At 39.6% G+C, this 23,442-nt stretch overlaps 7 pseudogenes; all 7 read right to left on the bottom strand.

The window, feature by feature from the left end:
• Positions 1-5,904: 5,904 nt before the first annotated feature.
• LOC149163984 (splicing factor U2af small subunit B-like) lies at positions 5,905-7,073 on the bottom strand (annotated as a pseudogene).
• A 1,387-nt stretch (positions 7,074-8,460) lies between these two features.
• LOC149163983 (splicing factor U2af small subunit B-like) lies at positions 8,461-9,600 on the bottom strand (annotated as a pseudogene).
• Positions 9,601-10,987: 1,387 nt separating this feature from the next.
• On the bottom strand, positions 10,988-12,127 carry LOC149163982 (splicing factor U2af small subunit B-like; annotated as a pseudogene).
• Positions 12,128-13,514: 1,387 nt separating this feature from the next.
• On the bottom strand, positions 13,515-14,654 carry LOC149163981 (splicing factor U2af small subunit B-like; annotated as a pseudogene).
• Positions 14,655-16,041: 1,387 nt separating this feature from the next.
• On the bottom strand, positions 16,042-17,181 carry LOC149163980 (splicing factor U2af small subunit B-like; annotated as a pseudogene).
• Positions 17,182-18,568: 1,387 nt separating this feature from the next.
• LOC149163979 (splicing factor U2af small subunit B-like) lies at positions 18,569-19,708 on the bottom strand (annotated as a pseudogene).
• Positions 19,709-21,095: 1,387 nt separating this feature from the next.
• On the bottom strand, positions 21,096-22,235 carry LOC149163978 (splicing factor U2af small subunit B-like; annotated as a pseudogene).
• Positions 22,236-23,442: the final 1,207 nt, after the last annotated feature.

Below are 23,442 nucleotides of genomic sequence, written 5' to 3'. Positions count from 1 at the left end.
ACTTCGATCCATGCTCCATGCAGTGCTGGCCTCCTCCATGGATTTCACTCTAGGATCTCGCCTCAGATGGCATGGGCTTCAATGATTTCTTCTCGTTGCCACTGATCTCATGCAAACTACAAAGAAAGGCATAGATCTAGCCTGCTCCTCATGGCTTTTGGGAAAGTCTTTAGTCTCCTGCGATCTTGTCCTCCGCCTTATCCAGACGACAACAACCTCTTCCACCTCTTCCGCTGTGCAGCTCCACGATAGTTTCAACAGCGGCTATGCTGATAGACAACAACTATCACAGCCCTCAGGCTATTTGCAACAAGTCTCATGTAGATCAGTAGATCAAAATGTAGATTTGCATGCCTCCACATGGCCTCAAATGGTTGTATGCCTCCACGCGGACTCCGATCACTGCACACTTCCTCTTCTTAGATGACAGCAACATGTCGTCTTCGCAGACGGATGTCCACACATTTTTTTTTTCCTCCAAGGTCGGTGCAATTTTCCTCCAAGAACTCATGTCGTTCTTGAGATAAAAAATCATGTAAGGGCAGAAGTGAAATCGACGTGATTTTCTCGCTAAAGTCCACATTGATTTCACCTCAAACACACCAACCTCTCTCCACTCAGGCTACAGGTGTCCTCAGCCCTGTAGCTCTAATACCATCTCAAGAGTTTCACAGGGAAGACAAATAAGAGATAATGAAACTAGAACAAGAGGAACTCACAGGTGCGGATCACCAGGAGCTACCTCAAGCAAAATGCCACACATAGCTTCACATTAATTTGAGTATTAAATAGTTACAAGTAGTTAGGGATAGTAAATCATATCCCTAGAAAATAAGAACTAAACAACTATGAAAATTAAACACTCAAATACATAACAATAATATCTTATTCTCCATCATTCTAACATGATCTTCTGAGTATGAACATTGAGTAATAATCATGCTCCCCCTGAGCACATGCTTAATTTTCTTAAGGTATACAAAGACGTACATGATTCTATGACTCAACCAGACATAAGTATTCCTATCACCAATGAATCATGTGTACATTGATCACCCAATAAAGTGGGGTTACATATTTGACTCAACATTACTTCACATGCCCAAAATGATGGGATCACATGAGTTGCACAATGTATTCCATACATGACTAAAATTTACAATGATTGATAAAATAGTTCTTTACATCACCTTTACATCAGGAGACATATATGACATTTATAACCAAAACAAAATACCTCAATAATACCATGAATTTCATTAGAAACTATCATACACTATATAGGATCTACACCATAAGAATTAAGTGTGACAACAAACACTTCATCAAAATATGTGTCTTTAGCAGCATCATCCATGATATATACCTATCTAGCATGCTAAAGAAATCATAATGCCAACAATGCATTATTAGAAATATAAATCCCCGTGAACCTGCCCCAACTATTCATTGTTAGATCTAGTCACATTAACATAGGCCATCAAATTATCTTCATCAATCAATAAGTTCATCAAAGCATCCTTGTCATATTGCATAAAATCATAAACCATCATAAGACAATACCTCTTCTAAGTAGCACCAATCAACATCAAGAACAAAATGCCAAATAATAACTGTCTGAAGCAGATCAGAGCCCTTTCGTGAGTCTGGCCTACTATTTCTTAATCATAGATAAACATATGGGACTGTGTAGATCAGAACTTGCAAATATACGTGACTATCCTTCATAATATCCTCGTACAGAAAGAAAATTATTGAATTGTTTTCATAACCACAACTCCCCCTCAACCTGTACTATCTATATGTACTCACTATTACTACATCAAATGTACTACTAGTAATATGATAAACATGAATATCAGACAAACCATGTGATACATCATAAAAACAACATATGTATTTCTCCCCTTGATCTGTCAAAATAAATAATGAAGTGATGAAGCAGAGACCACTCCTCGTTTTTGTCTGAGATATTAAAAGGAATCACGTCGAATAGGCTTTGTAAATACATCTTCAACTTCTTCTTTTGATGGAACATACTCCAATATGACCTTTTTTTCATATACATGTTCTCTCATAATGTGATATTTGATTGGAATATGATTGGATTTTGAGTGCATGACATGATTTTTAGAAATACTTATGGCACTAGTATTATCAGACAAAATAGGTATGGGTTGAGGACAAGTGATCTGAATATCTTGTAATGTTAGCATAATCCATAGAAGTTGAGTACTTCAATATGCTACAACACCATATTCTTCCTCAACACTAAATAAAGCATTCAAGCATTATTTTTTGTTGAACGATGATACTAAGCGAGGTCCTAAACAGAATGCTCCTCCACTAGTACTTTTCTTATGATCAACATTACCTAACCAATCTTCATCTGTGTAATCATGAATATATAAATATGAATTTTTTGTATACCATAGACCATAATATTTAGTTCCTTCTAGGTACTTTAATATTCTCTTGACTGCATGGAGATGGGTTTCTGTAGGATTTGCTTGAAACCATCCAACAATCCCAACTGCATGCATGATATCTAGTCTTCTGCTTGTAAGGTAGAGTAGGCTCCCTATCATAGATTTGTATTCTGGTTGATTTACTGAGGGACAATCTTCATGTGAATTGAGGTTACAACTTGTCACCATTGGTGTGGATACATGTTTACAGTCTTCCATTCCATACTTCTTCAAAATCTACTTCAGGTACTTAGTTTTCGAGAGAAAGATTCCATTATTTTCTTGGTGAACTTGAAGACCAAGAAAGTATGTTAGTTCACCAAGTAATTACATTTAAAATTATTGTTTCATGATTGAAGAAAAAATTTGACTCATAGAATCTTCATTTCTTTCAAATATGATGTAATCTACATAAACAACAACTATTAAATGTTTACCATCATCCATCTTTATATATAGATTGCTATCTCTAGATCCCTTAGTGAAACCTTGTTGTTCAAGATATTTTCAAGGCGATAATACCATGCACAGGGAGCTTGTTTTAGTTGATATAATGCATTATTGAGTTTGGAAACAAGTTTTTTATGATTTCCTAGAATGAACTCTTTAGGCTGCTAAATATAAACTTGCTCTTCTAGGTCCCCATTCAGAAATGCAGTTTTAACATCAACTTGATATACTATAAAGTTATGAAAGCTTGAAAATGAAAGGAATATTCTTATGGCTCAATCTTGGATATAGGGGAAAATGTTTCTTTAAAGTCTATTTCTTCTTCTTGTGCATAACCCTTGTATACAAGTCTTGCTTTGTTTCTAATTACCTCTCCATTTTAATTTAGCTTGTTTTTTAATACCCATTTTGACCCAATAACATTTTTTATCGTAAGGCCTTGGTACTAATTCACATGTATGGTTATTTTCTATTTAGTCAAGTTATTCATCCATAGCCCTAACCCAAATTTCATCTTCTCTATCTTGGTTTACATTTTGTGGTTCAATTGTGGATAATAAGGCTAGATAACTAGAAGTTCCAACAATATTTATTCTAGTTTGTACTTCAACTTCCTTATCACCTAGAATTTGATATTTTGGATGATTTTTCTGAACATACCTTGATGAAGTCTTTCCTGATGCTTTTGTAATGTCAACTTCTTCCTATGATGCTTCATTGGTTCCTTCTCCAACATCCTTTTGGCTTGTTGTAGGAGTATCTTCGTTATTTGATGGTGCCTCCCTTTTGGTACCCGTGGATGCTTCATCAATCACAACATTAATGCATTCAATAATATTTTGAAGTATTTATTTCTAGCATTTATATCCTTTTCTTCTAGAGGAGTAACCAAGGAGAATTCCTTCATCATCTCTAGATCCAAACTTTCCAAGTTTATCATCATTATTATTTATGTAACATGTTAGCACCTAAATCTGCCTTAGGCTGAAGGAAGGCAAAACTCAAGGTAACCACAAACCACACTCAGTTTGGTAGCTAGCCATACCAGAATAGGAGAGGGCTCTCTCTAAGTCACGCTCAGTCAATAGATAAGCAAAAACGGTCTGAGATGACTTACAGTGAAATATTGATTTAGGCTAGTAAACAATTGCGATAGACGTATTTTGATGAATGCCTGAGTTTTCTGGGATGTGTGGGGCCAAGGAACAGCATGAGCAGAGATTTAACCAAAGGCACTGGATATTTCATAAGGCAAGATAGGCATGAGGTTTTAGCAATCGAATTGAGTTTAAATGGGGTGAAATGACTATTTAAGAAAGCTGAAAAGGGCATTAATATATGAATCCTTTCCAGGCAGAAGAAGGCACATAAAATTTGAACACTTCCTTAAGGTAGAGCAATGACTGAGTTCTACCTTTCTCACCTAAAATTATTCAGCTGGAAATGATCATGAATGAATGGCGAAACATAACAAAGACATATGAGACATAAAGGAAAAAAAACACATGCTAAATTCATACCGCAAGAATCTTATAAATCAGAGTTGCACCATTTAATTAATCCTCTGTCAAAACCGTACAGCCAAATGCTGCGTTATTCCTCCCCTGTTTCCCAGCACTCAGAACCCTTTCCAAAAAGACATTCCATATAGTATATAAACTTCAATATGGGAAAGTCGATCAACCCAAAGGGGGGATCATTTAAACATTATTGACAGAAGGTGAAAGGTCAACCGCCTGTAAAGGAACAACGTTACATTTGTTTGTTGATAACCAATGAGAATGCGGAACCTTCCATTTGCCATTTAATAAAAACCAATTTTTTATAATCAGCATCCAAATGTCTATTTTCACAAGCATATATCCCAACGTGTCCTAAGAGCATTCCATAGCCGATGTATCCTTATTTCCATTCTCTCTGCTGTGATAGATATTTTGTTTCAAATCGAGGCTTTCGGTCTTTGACTGCCACTTTAAATTTACCTTTTGAATCTGGGTCGATATTTCACTGCTAACCTATTTTTATTCTTGCTCCTATCTCTTGATTCTATCTTCTTTGGCATTTTATCCCCTGAAATTTCAGGTGCACCGGTGACGTCTGCATGGGTTGCAGTCTTTTTGCTTCAGAGGCTTCCAACCATTTGAATTCTCTCTCCATCATATGGGTGCATTACACTTCAATCATCTTAGCAATTTGATGCGGGCATCAAATTGGTGAATGAGCTCTCGTTGTTGGCCAGTTATAACAACACTCTGCAGCTTGGATTAATATAACTTTAGTTGGAGCATCAAGAGGTCTGTGGCTACATTTTTCGTGTGCTGGATATTGGAGACTTATTTCCTTAGTATTATTTACTTATACTTCTAGGTTCTGTACTGGACGTGGAGTTTCATCGCTTTCAAAACACTTGTTAGTGGGGAGATCTCCAAAAGCCTTGTTGGAGGGGGCATCAGCAGGTCCTTCACTACAGTCTCCTTGGGCTGGTTCTTGGAATGTCCTTTCCTCGCTATTATCTATTGATAGTTCTGTGCCAAATGTGGATTTTCATTTCTTTAAAAAAGGTTTGTTAGAGGGAGAGACCTGTTGTTCCTCGTCCTCCCCTACTGTCACATCAAATCCAATTTCTCATGTCTGTATAAAATCAACATGATATAACTGCCTAAGTCCTTTCCAAGCGGGTTGTGAATAATGCAATTGGCAATACCCGTAAAATATGTGTCTAGCGAATTCAAGAAAGTTGCCCCAGCTCCGCTTTCACTGTCTCCAATTATTCAAAGAGAATCTTTCATTTGGTTCTATGCAACCAAAGCTCCAAAACAACTTTCGATTCTAGAAAATGACTCTCCCAGCATTTTCAGCTCCTCAATGACACATCTTGTGGCAAAAACCTTGACATGTCCCCCCAAAGGCCAGAGAGAGCCTCACTGACTGTACCGAGACTAGATTCCAACATATGGTGAATGAATGTGGCATCACATAATGCTTTTTAGGGCTCCCTGCTGATCTTCTTAAGGTGCATAAAATTACAGTAGTCAACACGTTTACATGTATTCTCTTCATATTGCCTACATGATGCTTCACGAAAGTCAGTAACAGTAGAGAAATCCACTATGATTGGCCGTCCAGCATAAAATCTACCAGTCAAAGCCCGCAACGTAGCAGCAACATGTTCTTCCTCCCTGAACTGTACATAAACATTGCCAACCATGTGATTAGCCAAGTTGTCTAAAACGTTCAAGCTTTCAATTTCTCCATACTTGCTGAGCTCCTCAAACAAGTCTTCATAGAAATCCTCAAAATGTTCTGATCTGGATTTAAACAGGAATGCAATAAAATACAGAGATAACCATAAAGACAGATATGTAGCGGAAATAATACCTCAATTCATTACTATAAAATACTGAAATATGCTTACAAACAGAAATGGAAATAAACCAGCTAGGGTGATGATAGCTTATCTCTGAGAAGAGATGTGGTGGCTACATGCCTCTGAACTGTCTTACAATTAGGCTCGAAGGCCTATTTATTGTTGAGAAACAATGGAAAACCCTTCACATTCCAAAACCTAACCCTAGAAGATGAAACGCCAAATTGTGGGCCCCGTTTTTGGGTAAGTTGGTACATCAACTTCCCGGGGTCGCGAATTGGTCGTACTATCTCTGTTTGACGTGCATGATAGCCCGTTGGAAAGATCTCTCCGAGGACTACGACGGAAAAGACGATTTTTATCGGAAAAATCGTTGGCGGTGGATTTCCCAAAAAACGTCATTTAGGGCCTCAAAACGGCTTCGGAAGTTTAGGACCCGAAAAACTGCTAAAAGTAATAAACTGTGCTATAATTAAGGAAACTGAAAAAAACTGTAAGAAGCACTAGAGGGGATCCAAGTGGAATTAGCGGGTGGCCACCAATATCCACCTGGATCATGTTCCTAGACCCTTCGAGGATCCAGAGCATGACCCGGAAGATCAACCCCTGGTGTAATGATATCTGGCCTCTGATACATGTTATATAGAAGAAGAGTAGGGCTGATGCTAGGCCTTGTGTGCACTCAGGAACAACGGTTTCCATTCCTGAAAGCCCCAATTTTAAAGTAGAATGGGCAATTTACTCTATCTTTTTTCAGTACCAAAGATGGAAGCCAAATGTTCTGCCATAGCTTCAAAATGCCAGCACTCAGAACCCTTTCCAAAAAGACATTCCATATAGTATATAAACTTCAATATGGGAAAGTCGATCAACCCAAAGGGGGGATCATTTAAACATTATTGACAGAAGGTGAAAGGTCAACCGCCTGTAAATGAAAAACGTTACATTTGTTTGTTGATAACCAATGAGAATGCGGAACCTTCCATTTGCCATTTAATAAAAACCAATTTTTTATAATCAGCATCCAAATGTCTATTTTCACAAGCATATATCCCAACGTGTCCTAAGAGCATTCCATAGCCGATGTATCCTTATTTCCATTCTCTCTGCTGTGATAGATATTTTGTTTCAAATCGAGGCTTTCGGTCTTTGACTGCCACTTTAAATTTACCTTTTGAATCTGGGTCGATATTTCACTGCTAACCTATTTTTATTCTTGCTCCTATCTCTTGATTCTATCTTCTTTGGCATTTTATCCCCTGAAATTTCAGGTGCACCGGTGACGTCTGCATGGGTTGCAGTCTTTTTGCTTCAGAGGCTTCCAACCATTTGAATTCTCTCTCCATCATATGGGTGCATTACACTTCAATCATCTTAGCAATTTGATGCGGGCATCAAATTGGTGAATGAGCTCTCGTTGTTGGCCAGTTATAACAACACTCTGCAGCTTGGATTAATATAACTTTAGTTGGAGCATCAAGAGGTCTGTGGCTACATTTTTCGTGTGCTGGATATTGGAGACTTATTTCCTTAGTATTATTTACTTATACTTCTAGGTTCTGTACTGGACGTGGAGTTTCATCGCTTTCAAAACACTTGTTAGTGGGGAGATCTCCAAAAGCCTTGTTGGAGGGGGCATCAGCAGGTCCTTCACTACAGTCTCCTTGGGCTGGTTCTTGGAATGTCCTTTCCTCGCTATTATCTATTGATAGTTCTGTGCCAAATGTGGATTTTCATTTCTTTAAAAAAGGTTTGTTAGAGGGAGAGACCTGTTGTTCCTCGTCCTCCCCTACTGTCACATCAAATCCAATTTCTCATGTCTGTATAAAATCAACATGATATAACTGCCTAAGTCCTTTCCAAGCGGGTTGTGAATAATGCAATTGGCAATACCCGTAAAATATGTGTCTAGCAAATTCAAGAAAGTTGCCCCAGCTCCGCTTTCACTGTCTCCAATTATTCAAAGAGAATCTTTCATTTGGTTCTATGCAACCAAAGCTCCAAAACAACTTTCGATTCTAGAAAATGACTCTCCCAGCATTTTCAGCTCCTCAATGACACATCTTGTGGCAAAAACCTTGACATGTCCCCCCAAAGGCCAGAGAGAGCCTCATTGACTGTACCGAGACTAGATTCCAACATATGGTGAATGAATGTGGCATCACATAATGCTTTTTAGGGCTCCCTGCTGATCTTCTTAAGGTGCATAAAATTACAGTAGTCAACACGTTTACATGTATTCTCTTCATATTGCCTACATGATGCTTCACGAAAGTCAGTAACAGTAGAGAAATCCACTATGATTGGCCGTCCAGCATAAAATCTACCAGTCAAAGCCCGCAACGTAGCAGCAACATGTTCTTCCTCCCTGAACTGTACATAAACATTGCCAACCATGTGATTAGCCAAGTTGTCTAAAACGTTCAAGCTTTCAATTTCTCCATACTTGCTGAGCTCCTCAAACAAGTCTTCATAGAAATCCTCAAAATGTTCTGATCTGGATTTAAACAGGAATGCAATAAAATACAGAGATAACCATAAAGACAGATATGTAGCGGAAATAATACCTCAATTCATTACTATAAAATACTGAAATATGCTTACAAACAGAAATGGAAATAAACCAGCTAGGGTGATGATAGCTTATCTCTGAGAAGAGATGTTGTGGCTACATGCCTCTGAACTGTCTTACAATTAGGCTCGAAGGCCTATTTATTGTTGAGAAACAATGGAAAACCCTTCACATTCCAAAACCTAACCCTAGAAGATGAAACGCCAAATTGTGGGCCCCGTTTTTGGGTAAGTTGGTACATCAACTTCCCGGGGTCGCGAATTGGTCATACTATCTCTGTTTGACGTGCATGATAGCCCGTTGGAAAGATCTCTCCGAGGACTACGACGGAAAAGACGATTTCCCAAAAAACGTCATTTAGGGCCTCAAAACGGCTTCGGAAGTTTAGGACCCGAAAAACTGCTAAAAGTAATAAACTGTGCTATAATTAAGGAAACTGAAAAAAACTGTAAGAAGCACTAGAGGGGATCCAAGTGGAATTAGCGGGTGGCCACCAATATCCACCTGGATCATGTTCCTAGACCCTTCGAGGATCCAGAGCATGACCCGGAAGATCAACCCCTGGTGTAATGATATCTGGCCTCTGATACATGTTATATAGAAGAAGAGTAGGGCTGATGCTAGGCCTTGTGTGCACTCAGGAACAACGGTTTCCATTCCTGAAAGCCCCAATTTTAAAGTAGAATGGGCAATTTACTCTATCTTTTTTCAGTACCAAAGATGGAAGCCAAATGTTCTGCCATAGCTTCAAAATGCCAGCACTCAGAACCCTTTCCAAAAAGACATTCCATATAGTATATAAACTTCAATATGGGAAAGTCGATCAACCCAAAGGGGGGATCATTTAAACATTATTGACAGAAGGTGAAAGGTCAACCGCCTGTAAAGGAACAACGTTACATTTGTTTGTTGATAACCAATGAGAATGCGGAACCTTCCATTTGCCATTTAATAAAAACCAATTTTTTATAATCAGCATCCAAATGTCTATTTTCACAAGCATATATCCCAACGTGTCCTAAGAGCATTCCATAGCCGATGTATCCTTATTTCCATTCTCTCTGCTGTGATAGATATTTTGTTTCAAATCGAGGCTTTCGGTCTTTGACTGCCACTTTAAATTTACCTTTTGAATCTGGGTCGATATTTCACTGCTAACCTATTTTTATTCTTGCTCCTATCTCTTGATTCTATCTTCTTTGGCATTTTATCCCCTGAAATTTCAGGTGCACCGGTGACGTCTGCATGGGTTGCAGTCTTTTTGCTTCAGAGGCTTCCAACCATTTGAATTCTCTCTCCATCATATGGGTGCATTACACTTCAATCATCTTAGCAATTTGATGCGGGCATCAAATTGGTGAATGAGCTCTCGTTGTTGGCCAGTTATAACAACACTCTGCAGCTTGGATTAATATAACTTTAGTTGGAGCATCAAGAGGTCTGTGGCTACATTTTTCGTGTGCTGGATATTGGAGACTTATTTCCTTAGTATTATTTACTTATACTTCTAGGTTCTGTACTGGACGTGGAGTTTCATCGCTTTCAAAACACTTGTTAGTGGGGAGATCTCCAAAAGCCTTGTTGGAGGGGGCATCAGCAGGTCCTTCACTACAGTCTCCTTGGGCTGGTTCTTGGAATGTCCTTTCCTCGCTATTATCTATTGATAGTTCTGTGCCAAATGTGGATTTTCATTTCTTTAAAAAAGGTTTGTTAGAGGGAGAGACCTGTTGTTCCTCGTCCTCCCCTACTGTCACATCAAATCCAATTTCTCATGTCTGTATAAAATCAACATGATATAACTGCCTAAGTCCTTTCCAAGCGGGTTGTGAATAATGCAATTGGCAATACCCGTAAAATATGTGTCTAGCGAATTCAAGAAAGTTGCCCCAGCTCCGCTTTCACTGTCTCCAATTATTCAAAGAGAATCTTTCATTTGGTTCTATGCAACCAAAGCTCCAAAACAACTTTCGATTCTAGAAAATGACTCTCCCAGCATTTTCAGCTCCTCAATGACACATCTTGTGGCAAAAACCTTGACATGTCCCCCCAAAGGCCAGAGAGAGCCTCATTGACTGTACCGAGACTAGATTCCAACATATGGTGAATGAATGTGGCATCACATAATGCTTTTTAGGGCTCCCTGCTGATCTTCTTAAGGTGCATAAAATTACAGTAGTCAACACGTTTACATGTATTCTCTTCATATTGCCTACATGATGCTTCACGAAAGTCAGTAACAGTAGAGAAATCCACTATGATTGGCCGTCCAGCATAAAATCTACCAGTCAAAGCCCGCAACGTAGCAGCAACATGTTCTTCCTCCCTGAACTGTACATAAACATTGCCAACCATGTGATTAGCCAAGTTGTCTAAAACGTTCAAGCTTTCAATTTCTCCATACTTGCTGAGCTCCTCAAACAAGTCTTCATAGAAATCCTCAAAATGTTCTGATCTGGATTTAAACAGGAATGCAATAAAATACAGAGATAACCATAAAGACAGATATGTAGCGGAAATAATACCTCAATTCATTACTATAAAATACTGAAATATGCTTACAAACAGAAATGGAAATAAACCAGCTAGGGTGATGATAGCTTATCTCTGAGAAGAGATGTTGTGGCTACATGCCTCTGAACTGTCTTACAATTAGGCTCGAAGGCCTATTTATTGTTGAGAAACAATGGAAAACCCTTCACATTCCAAAACCTAACCCTAGAAGATGAAACGCCAAATTGTGGGCCCCGTTTTTGGGTAAGTTGGTACATCAACTTCCCGGGGTCGCGAATTGGTCATACTATCTCTGTTTGACGTGCATGATAGCCCGTTGGAAAGATCTCTCCGAGGACTACGACGGAAAAGACGATTTCCCAAAAAACGTCATTTAGGGCCTCAAAACGGCTTCGGAAGTTTAGGACCCGAAAAACTGCTAAAAGTAATAAACTGTGCTATAATTAAGGAAACTGAAAAAAACTGTAAGAAGCACTAGAGGGGATCCAAGTGGAATTAGCGGGTGGCCACCAATATCCACCTGGATCATGTTCCTAGACCCTTCGAGGATCCAGAGCATGACCCGGAAGATCAACCCCTGGTGTAATGATATCTGGCCTCTGATACATGTTATATAGAAGAAGAGTAGGGCTGATGCTAGGCCTTGTGTGCACTCAGGAACAACGGTTTCCATTCCTGAAAGCCCCAATTTTAAAGTAGAATGGGCAATTTACTCTATCTTTTTTCAGTACCAAAGATGGAAGCCAAATGTTCTGCCATAGCTTCAAAATGCCAGCACTCAGAACCCTTTCCAAAAAGACATTCCATATAGTATATAAACTTCAATATGGGAAAGTCGATCAACCCAAAGGGGGGATCATTTAAACATTATTGACAGAAGGTGAAAGGTCAACCGCCTGTAAAGGAACAACGTTACATTTGTTTGTTGATAACCAATGAGAATGCGGAACCTTCCATTTGCCATTTAATAAAAACCAATTTTTTATAATCAGCATCCAAATGTCTATTTTCACAAGCATATATCCCAACGTGTCCTAAGAGCATTCCATAGCCGATGTATCCTTATTTCCATTCTCTCTGCTGTGATAGATATTTTGTTTCAAATCGAGGCTTTCGGTCTTTGACTGCCACTTTAAATTTACCTTTTGAATCTGGGTCGATATTTCACTGCTAACCTATTTTTATTCTTGCTCCTATCTCTTGATTCTATCTTCTTTGGCATTTTATCCCCTGAAATTTCAGGTGCACCGGTGACGTCTGCATGGGTTGCAGTCTTTTTGCTTCAGAGGCTTCCAACCATTTGAATTCTCTCTCCATCATATGGGTGCATTACACTTCAATCATCTTAGCAATTTGATGCGGGCATCAAATTGGTGAATGAGCTCTCGTTGTTGGCCAGTTATAACAACACTCTGCAGCTTGGATTAATATAACTTTAGTTGGAGCATCAAGAGGTCTGTGGCTACATTTTTCGTGTGCTGGATATTGGAGACTTATTTCCTTAGTATTATTTACTTATACTTCTAGGTTCTGTACTGGACGTGGAGTTTCATCGCTTTCAAAACACTTGTTAGTGGGGAGATCTCCAAAAGCCTTGTTGGAGGGGGCATCAGCAGGTCCTTCACTACAGTCTCCTTGGGCTGGTTCTTGGAATGTCCTTTCCTCGCTATTATCTATTGATAGTTCTGTGCCAAATGTGGATTTTCATTTCTTTAAAAAAGGTTTGTTAGAGGGAGAGACCTGTTGTTCCTCGTCCTCCCCTACTGTCACATCAAATCCAATTTCTCATGTCTGTATAAAATCAACATGATATAACTGCCTAAGTCCTTTCCAAGCGGGTTGTGAATAATGCAATTGGCAATACCCGTAAAATATGTGTCTAGCGAATTCAAGAAAGTTGCCCCAGCTCCGCTTTCACTGTCTCCAATTATTCAAAGAGAATCTTTCATTTGGTTCTATGCAACCAAAGCTCCAAAACAACTTTCGATTCTAGAAAATGACTCTCCCAGCATTTTCAGCTCCTCAATGACACATCTTGTGGCAAAAACCTTGACATGTCCCCCCAAAGGCCAGAGAGAGCCTCATTGACTGTACCGAGACTAGATTCCAACATATGGTGAATGAATGTGGCATCACATAATGCTTTTTAGGGCTCCCTGCTGATCTTCTTAAGGTGCATAAAATTACAGTAGTCAACACGTTTACATGTATTCTCTTCATATTGCCTACATGATGCTTCACGAAAGTCAGTAACAGTAGAGAAATCCACTATGATTGGCCGTCCAGCATAAAATCTACCAGTCAAAGCCCGCAACGTAGCAGCAACATGTTCTTCCTCCCTGAACTGTACATAAACATTGCCAACCATGTGATTAGCCAAGTTGTCTAAAACGTTCAAGCTTTCAATTTCTCCATACTTGCTGAGCTCCTCAAACAAGTCTTCATAGAAATCCTCAAAATGTTCTGATCTGGATTTAAACAGGAATGCAATAAAATACAGAGATAACCATAAAGACAGATATGTAGCGGAAATAATACCTCAATTCATTACTATAAAATACTGAAATATGCTTACAAACAGAAATGGAAATAAACCAGCTAGGGTGATGATAGCTTATCTCTGAGAAGAGATGTTGTGGCTACATGCCTCTGAACTGTCTTACAATTAGGCTCGAAGGCCTATTTATTGTTGAGAAACAATGGAAAACCCTTCACATTCCAAAACCTAACCCTAGAAGATGAAACGCCAAATTGTGGGCCCCGTTTTTGGGTAAGTTGGTACATCAACTTCCCGGGGTCGCGAATTGGTCATACTATCTCTGTTTGACGTGCATGATAGCCCGTTGGAAAGATCTCTCCGAGGACTACGACGGAAAAGACGATTTCCCAAAAAACGTCATTTAGGGCCTCAAAACGGCTTCGGAAGTTTAGGACCCGAAAAACTGCTAAAAGTAATAAACTGTGCTATAATTAAGGAAACTGAAAAAAACTGTAAGAAGCACTAGAGGGGATCCAAGTGGAATTAGCGGGTGGCCACCAATATCCACCTGGATCATGTTCCTAGACCCTTCGAGGATCCAGAGCATGACCCGGAAGATCAACCCCTGGTGTAATGATATCTGGCCTCTGATACATGTTATATAGAAGAAGAGTAGGGCTGATGCTAGGCCTTGTGTGCACTCAGGAACAACGGTTTCCATTCCTGAAAGCCCCAATTTTAAAGTAGAATGGGCAATTTACTCTATCTTTTTTCAGTACCAAAGATGGAAGCCAAATGTTCTGCCATAGCTTCAAAATGCCAGCACTCAGAACCCTTTCCAAAAAGACATTCCATATAGTATATAAACTTCAATATGGGAAAGTCGATCAACCCAAAGGGGGGATCATTTAAACATTATTGACAGAAGGTGAAAGGTCAACCGCCTGTAAAGGAACAACGTTACATTTGTTTGTTGATAACCAATGAGAATGCGGAACCTTCCATTTGCCATTTAATAAAAACCAATTTTTTATAATCAGCATCCAAATGTCTATTTTCACAAGCATATATCCCAACGTGTCCTAAGAGCATTCCATAGCCGATGTATCCTTATTTCCATTCTCTCTGCTGTGATAGATATTTTGTTTCAAATCGAGGCTTTCGGTCTTTGACTGCCACTTTAAATTTACCTTTTGAATCTGGGTCGATATTTCACTGCTAACCTATTTTTATTCTTGCTCCTATCTCTTGATTCTATCTTCTTTGGCATTTTATCCCCTGAAATTTCAGGTGCACCGGTGACGTCTGCATGGGTTGCAGTCTTTTTGCTTCAGAGGCTTCCAACCATTTGAATTCTCTCTCCATCATATGGGTGCATTACACTTCAATCATCTTAGCAATTTGATGCGGGCATCAAATTGGTGAATGAGCTCTCGTTGTTGGCCAGTTATAACAACACTCTGCAGCTTGGATTAATATAACTTTAGTTGGAGCATCAAGAGGTCTGTGGCTACATTTTTCGTGTGCTGGATATTGGAGACTTATTTCCTTAGTATTATTTACTTATACTTCTAGGTTCTGTACTGGACGTGGAGTTTCATCGCTTTCAAAACACTTGTTAGTGGGGAGATCTCCAAAAGCCTTGTTGGAGGGGGCATCAGCAGGTCCTTCACTACAGTCTCCTTGGGCTGGTTCTTGGAATGTCCTTTCCTCGCTATTATCTATTGATAGTTCTGTGCCAAATGTGGATTTTCATTTCTTTAAAAAAGGTTTGTTAGAGGGAGAGACCTGTTGTTCCTCGTCCTCCCCTACTGTCACATCAAATCCAATTTCTCATGTCTGTATAAAATCAACATGATATAACTGCCTAAGTCCTTTCCAAGCGGGTTGTGAATAATGCAATTGGCAATACCCGTAAAATATGTGTCTAGCGAATTCAAGAAAGTTGCCCCAGCTCCGCTTTCACTGTCTCCAATTATTCAAAGAGAATCTTTCATTTGGTTCTATGCAACCAAAGCTCCAAAACAACTTTCGATTCTAGAAAATGACTCTCCCAGCATTTTCAGCTCCTCAATGACACATCTTGTGGCAAAAACCTTGACATGTCCCCCCAAAGGCCAGAGAGAGCCTCATTGACTGTACCGAGACTAGATTCCAACATATGGTGAATGAATGTGGCATCACATAATGCTTTTTAGGGCTCCCTGCTGATCTTCTTAAGGTGCATAAAATTACAGTAGTCAACACGTTTACATGTATTCTCTTCATATTGCCTACATGATGCTTCACGAAAGTCAGTAACAGTAGAGAAATCCACTATGATTGGCCGTCCAGCATAAAATCTACCAGTCAAAGCCCGCAACGTAGCAGCAACATGTTCTTCCTCCCTGAACTGTACATAAACATTGCCAACCATGTGATTAGCCAAGTTGTCTAAAACGTTCAAGCTTTCAATTTCTCCATACTTGCTGAGCTCCTCAAACAAGTCTTCATAGAAATCCTCAAAATGTTCTGATCTGGATTTAAACAGGAATGCAATAAAATACAGAGATAACCATAAAGACAGATATGTAGCGGAAATAATACCTCAATTCATTACTATAAAATACTGAAATATGCTTACAAACAGAAATGGAAATAAACCAGCTAGGGTGATGATAGCTTATCTCTGAGAAGAGATGTTGTGGCTACATGCCTCTGAACTGTCTTACAATTAGGCTCGAAGGCCTATTTATTGTTGAGAAACAATGGAAAACCCTTCACATTCCAAAACCTAACCCTAGAAGATGAAACGCCAAATTGTGGGCCCCGTTTTTGGGTAAGTTGGTACATCAACTTCCCGGGGTCGCGAATTGGTCATACTATCTCTGTTTGACGTGCATGATAGCCCGTTGGAAAGATCTCTCCGAGGACTACGACGGAAAAGACGATTTCCCAAAAAACGTCATTTAGGGCCTCAAAACGGCTTCGGAAGTTTAGGACCCGAAAAACTGCTAAAAGTAATAAACTGTGCTATAATTAAGGAAACTGAAAAAAACTGTAAGAAGCACTAGAGGGGATCCAAGTGGAATTAGCGGGTGGCCACCAATATCCACCTGGATCATGTTCCTAGACCCTTCGAGGATCCAGAGCATGACCCGGAAGATCAACCCCTGGTGTAATGATATCTGGCCTCTGATACATGTTATATAGAAGAAGAGTAGGGCTGATGCTAGGCCTTGTGTGCACTCAGGAACAACGGTTTCCATTCCTGAAAGCCCCAATTTTAAAGTAGAATGGGCAATTTACTCTATCTTTTTTCAGTACCAAAGATGGAAGCCAAATGTTCTGCCATAGCTTCAAAATGCCAGCACTCAGAACCCTTTCCAAAAAGACATTCCATATAGTATATAAACTTCAATATGGGAAAGTCGATCAACCCAAAGGGGGGATCATTTAAACATTATTGACAGAAGGTGAAAGGTCAACCGCCTGTAAAGGAACAACGTTACATTTGTTTGTTGATAACCAATGAGAATGCGGAACCTTCCATTTGCCATTTAATAAAAACCAATTTTTTATAATCAGCATCCAAATGTCTATTTTCACAAGCATATATCCCAACGTGTCCTAAGAGCATTCCATAGCCGATGTATCCTTATTTCCATTCTCTCTGCTGTGATAGATATTTTGTTTCAAATCGAGGCTTTCGGTCTTTGACTGCCACTTTAAATTTACCTTTTGAATCTGGGTCGATATTTCACTGCTAACCTATTTTTATTCTTGCTCCTATCTCTTGATTCTATCTTCTTTGGCATTTTATCCCCTGAAATTTCAGGTGCACCGGTGACGTCTGCATGGGTTGCAGTCTTTTTGCTTCAGAGGCTTCCAACCATTTGAATTCTCTCTCCATCATATGGGTGCATTACACTTCAATCATCTTAGCAATTTGATGCGGGCATCAAATTGGTGAATGAGCTCTCGTTGTTGGCCAGTTATAACAACACTCTGCAGCTTGGATTAATATAACTTTAGTTGGAGCATCAAGAGGTCTGTGGCTACATTTTTCGTGTGCTGGATATTGGAGACTTATTTCCTTAGTATTATTTACTTATACTTCTAGGTTCTGTACTGGACGTGGAGTTTCATCGCTTTCAAAACACTTGTTAGTGGGGAGATCTCCAAAAGCCTTGTTGGAGGGGGCATCAGCAGGTCCTTCACTACAGTCTCCTTGGGCTGGTTCTTGGAATGTCCTTTCCTCGCTATTATCTATTGATAGTTCTGTGCCAAATGTGGATTTTCATTTCTTTAAAAAAGGTTTGTTAGAGGGAGAGACCTGTTGTTCCTCGTCCTCCCCTACTGTCACATCAAATCCAATTTCTCATGTCTGTATAAAATCAACATGATATAACTGCCTAAGTCCTTTCCAAGCGGGTTGTGAATAATGCAATTGGCAATACCCGTAAAATATGTGTCTAGCGAATTCAAGAAAGTTGCCCCAGCTCCGCTTTCACTGTCTCCAATTATTCAAAGAGAATCTTTCATTTGGTTCTATGCAACCAAAGCTCCAAAACAACTTTCGATTCTAGAAAATGACTCTCCCAGCATTTTCAGCTCCTCAATGACACATCTTGTGGCAAAAACCTTGACATGTCCCCCCAAAGGCCAGAGAGAGCCTCATTGACTGTACCGAGACTAGATTCCAACATATGGTGAATGAATGTGGCATCACATAATGCTTTTTAGGGCTCCCTGCTGATCTTCTTAAGGTGCATAAAATTACAGTAGTCAACACGTTTACATGTATTCTCTTCATATTGCCTACATGATGCTTCACGAAAGTCAGTAACAGTAGAGAAATCCACTATGATTGGCCGTCCAGCATAAAATCTACCAGTCAAAGCCCGCAACGTAGCAGCAACATGTTCTTCCTCCCTGAACTGTACATAAACATTGCCAACCATGTGATTAGCCAAGTTGTCTAAAACGTTCAAGCTTTCAATTTCTCCATACTTGCTGAGCTCCTCAAACAAGTCTTCATAGAAATCCTCAAAATGTTCTGATCTGGATTTAAACAGGAATGCAATAAAATACAGAGATAACCATAAAGACAGATATGTAGCGGAAATAATACCTCAATTCATTACTATAAAATACTGAAATATGCTTACAAACAGAAATGGAAATAAACCAGCTAGGGTGATGATAGCTTATCTCTGAGAAGAGATGTTGTGGCTACATGCCTCTGAACTGTCTTACAATTAGGCTCGAAGGCCTATTTATTGTTGAGAAACAATGGAAAACCCTTCACATTCCAAAACCTAACCCTAGAAGATGAAACGCCAAATTGTGGGCCCCGTTTTTGGGTAAGTTGGTACATCAACTTCCCGGGGTCGCGAATTGGTCATACTATCTCTGTTTGACGTGCATGATAGCCCGTTGGAAAGATCTCTCCGAGGACTACGACGGAAAAGACGATTTCCCAAAAAACGTCATTTAGGGCCTCAAAACGGCTTCGGAAGTTTAGGACCCGAAAAACTGCTAAAAGTAATAAACTGTGCTATAATTAAGGAAACTGAAAAAAACTGTAAGAAGCACTAGAGGGGATCCAAGTGGAATTAGCGGGTGGCCACCAATATCCACCTGGATCATGTTCCTAGACCCTTCGAGGATCCAGAGCATGACCCGGAAGATCAACCCCTGGTGTAATGATATCTGGCCTCTGATACATGTTATATAGAAGAAGAGTAGGGCTGATGCTAGGCCTTGTGTGCACTCAGGAACAACGGTTTCCATTCCTGAAAGCCCCAATTTTAAAGTAGAATGGGCAATTTACTCTATCTTTTTTCAGTACCAAAGATGGAAGCCAAATGTTCTGCCATAGCTTCAAAATGCCAGCACTCAGAACCCTTTCCAAAAAGACATTCCATATAGTATATAAACTTCAATATGGGAAAGTCGATCAACCCAAAGGGGGGATCATTTAAACATTATTGACAGAAGGTGAAAGGTCAACCGCCTGTAAAGGAACAACGTTACATTTGTTTGTTGATAACCAATGAGAATGCGGAACCTTCCATTTGCCATTTAATAAAAACCAATTTTTTATAATCAGCATCCAAATGTCTATTTTCACAAGCATATATCCCAACGTGTCCTAAGAGCATTCCATAGCCGATGTATCCTTATTTCCATTCTCTCTGCTGTGATAGATATTTTGTTTCAAATCGAGGCTTTCGGTCTTTGACTGCCACTTTAAATTTACCTTTTGAATCTGGGTCGATATTTCACTGCTAACCTATTTTTATTCTTGCTCCTATCTCTTGATTCTATCTTCTTTGGCATTTTATCCCCTGAAATTTCAGGTGCACCGGTGACGTCTGCATGGGTTGCAGTCTTTTTGCTTCAGAGGCTTCCAACCATTTGAATTCTCTCTCCATCATATGGGTGCATTACACTTCAATCATCTTAGCAATTTGATGCGGGCATCAAATTGGTGAATGAGCTCTCGTTGTTGGCCAGTTATAACAACACTCTGCAGCTTGGATTAATATAACTTTAGTTGGAGCATCAAGAGGTCTGTGGCTACATTTTTCGTGTGCTGGATATTGGAGACTTATTTCCTTAGTATTATTTACTTATACTTCTAGGTTCTGTACTGGACGTGGAGTTTCATCGCTTTCAAAACACTTGTTAGTGGGGAGATCTCCAAAAGCCTTGTTGGAGGGGGCATCAGCAGGTCCTTCACTACAGTCTCCTTGGGCTGGTTCTTGGAATGTCCTTTCCTCGCTATTATCTATTGATAGTTCTGTGCCAAATGTGGATTTTCATTTCTTTAAAAAAGGTTTGTTAGAGGGAGAGACCTGTTGTTCCTCGTCCTCCCCTACTGTCACATCAAATCCAATTTCTCATGTCTGTATAAAATCAACATGATATAACTGCCTAAGTCCTTTCCAAGCGGGTTGTGAATAATGCAATTGGCAATACCCGTAAAATATGTGTCTAGCGAATTCAAGAAAGTTGCCCCAGCTCCGCTTTCACTGTCTCCAATTATTCAAAGAGAATCTTTCATTTGGTTCTATGCAACCAAAGCTCCAAAACAACTTTCGATTCTAGAAAATGACTCTCCCAGCATTTTCAGCTCCTCAATGACACATCTTGTGGCAAAAACCTTGACATGTCCCCCCAAAGGCCAGAGAGAGCCTCATTGACTGTACCGAGACTAGATTCCAACATATGGTGAATGAATGTGGCATCACATAATGCTTTTTAGGGCTCCCTGCTGATCTTCTTAAGGTGCATAAAATTACAGTAGTCAACACGTTTACATGTATTCTCTTCATATTGCCTACATGATGCTTCACGAAAGTCAGTAACAGTAGAGAAATCCACTATGATTGGCCGTCCAGCATAAAATCTACCAGTCAAAGCCCGCAACGTAGCAGCAACATGTTCTTCCTCCCTGAACTGTACATAAACATTGCCAACCATGTGATTAGCCAAGTTGTCTAAAACGTTCAAGCTTTCAATTTCTCCATACTTGCTGAGCTCCTCAAACAAGTCTTCATAGAAATCCTCAAAATGTTCTGATCTGGATTTAAACAGGAATGCAATAAAATACAGAGATAACCATAAAGACAGATATGTAGCGGAAATAATACCTCAATTCATTACTATAAAATACTGAAATATGCTTACAAACAGAAATGGAAATAAACCAGCTAGGGTGATGATAGCTTATCTCTGAGAAGAGATGTTGTGGCTACATGCCTCTGAACTGTCTTACAATTAGGCTCGAAGGCCTATTTATTGTTGAGAAACAATGGAAAACCCTTCACATTCCAAAACCTAACCCTAGAAGATGAAACGCCAAATTGTGGGCCCCGTTTTTGGGTAAGTTGGTACATCAACTTCCCGGGGTCGCGAATTGGTCATACTATCTCTGTTTGACGTGCATGATAGCCCGTTGGAAAGATCTCTCCGAGGACTACGACGGAAAAGACGATTTCCCAAAAAACGTCATTTAGGGCCTCAAAACGGCTTCGGAAGTTTAGGACCCGAAAAACTGCTAAAAGTAATAAACTGTGCTATAATTAAGGAAACTGAAAAAAACTGTAAGAAGCACTAGAGGGGATCCAAGTGGAATTAGCGGGTGGCCACCAATATCCACCTGGATCATGTTCCTAGACCCTTCGAGGATCCAGAGCATGACCCGGAAGATCAACCCCTGGTGTAATGATATCTGGCCTCTGATACATGTTATATAGAAGAAGAGTAGGGCTGATGCTAGGCCTTGTGTGCACTCAGGAACAACGGTTTCCATTCCTGAAAGCCCCAATTTTAAAGTAGAATGGGCAATTTACTCTATCTTTTTTCAGTACCAAAGATGGAAGCCAAATGTTCTGCCATAGCTTCAAAATGCCAGCACTCAGAACCCTTTCCAAAAAGACATTCCATATAGTATATAAACTTCAATATGGGAAAGTCGATCAACCCAAAGGGGGGATCATTTAAACATTATTGACAGAAGGTGAAAGGTCAACCGCCTGTAAAGGAACAACGTTACATTTGTTTGTTGATAACCAATGAGAATGCGGAACCTTCCATTTGCCATTTAATAAAAACCAATTTTTTATAATCAGCATCCAAATGTCTATTTTCACAAGCATATATCCCAACGTGTCCTAAGAGCATTCCATAGCCGATGTATCCTTATTTCCATTCTCTCTGCTGTGATAGATATTTTGTTTCAAATCGAGGCTTTCGGTCTTTGACTGCCACTTTAAATTTACCTTTTGAATCTGGGTCGATATTTCACTGCTAACCTATTTTTATTCTTGCTCCTATCTCTTGATTCTATCTTCTTTGGCATTTTATCCCCTGAAATTTCAGGTGCACCGGTGACGTCTGCATGGGTTGCAGTCTTTTTGCTTCAGAGGCTTCCAACCATTTGAATTCTCTCTCCATCATATGGGTGCATTACACTTCAATCATCTTAGCAATTTGATGCGGGCATCAAATTGGTGAATGAGCTCTCGTTGTTGGCCAGTTATAACAACACTCTGCAGCTTGGATTAATATAACTTTAGTTGGAGCATCAAGAGGTCTGTGGCTACATTTTTCGTGTGCTGGATATTGGAGACTTATTTCCTTAGTATTATTTACTTATACTTCTAGGTTCTGTACTGGACGTGGAGTTTCATCGCTTTCAAAACACTTGTTAGTGGGGAGATCTCCAAAAGCCTTGTTGGAGGGGGCATCAGCAGGTCCTTCACTACAGTCTCCTTGGGCTGGTTCTTGGAATGTCCTTTCCTCGCTATTATCTATTGATAGTTCTGTGCCAAATGTGGATTTTCATTTCTTTAAAAAAGGTTTGTTAGAGGGAGAGACCTGTTGTTCCTCGTCCTCCCCTACTGTCACATCAAATCCAATTTCTCATGTCTGTATAAAATCAACATGATATAACTGCCTAAGTCCTTTCCAAGCGGGTTGTGAATAATGCAATTGGCAATACCCGTAAAATATGTGTCTAGCGAATTCAAGAAAGTTGCCCCAGCTCCGCTTTCACTGTCTCCAATTATTCAAAGAGAATCTTTCATTTGGTTCTATGCAACCA

The sequence above is a fragment of the Pinus tabuliformis genome, chromosome 5_1, assembly GCF_031772625.1.
Source record: "Pinus tabuliformis cultivar Carrire ecotype Pingquan chromosome 5_1, CPIR1, whole genome shotgun sequence".
NCBI lineage: Eukaryota > Viridiplantae > Streptophyta > Pinopsida > Pinales > Pinaceae > Pinus > Pinus tabuliformis.
The sequence above is the reverse complement of the archived record's forward strand: the minus strand, read 5'-3'. Positions and strand labels throughout refer to the sequence as shown.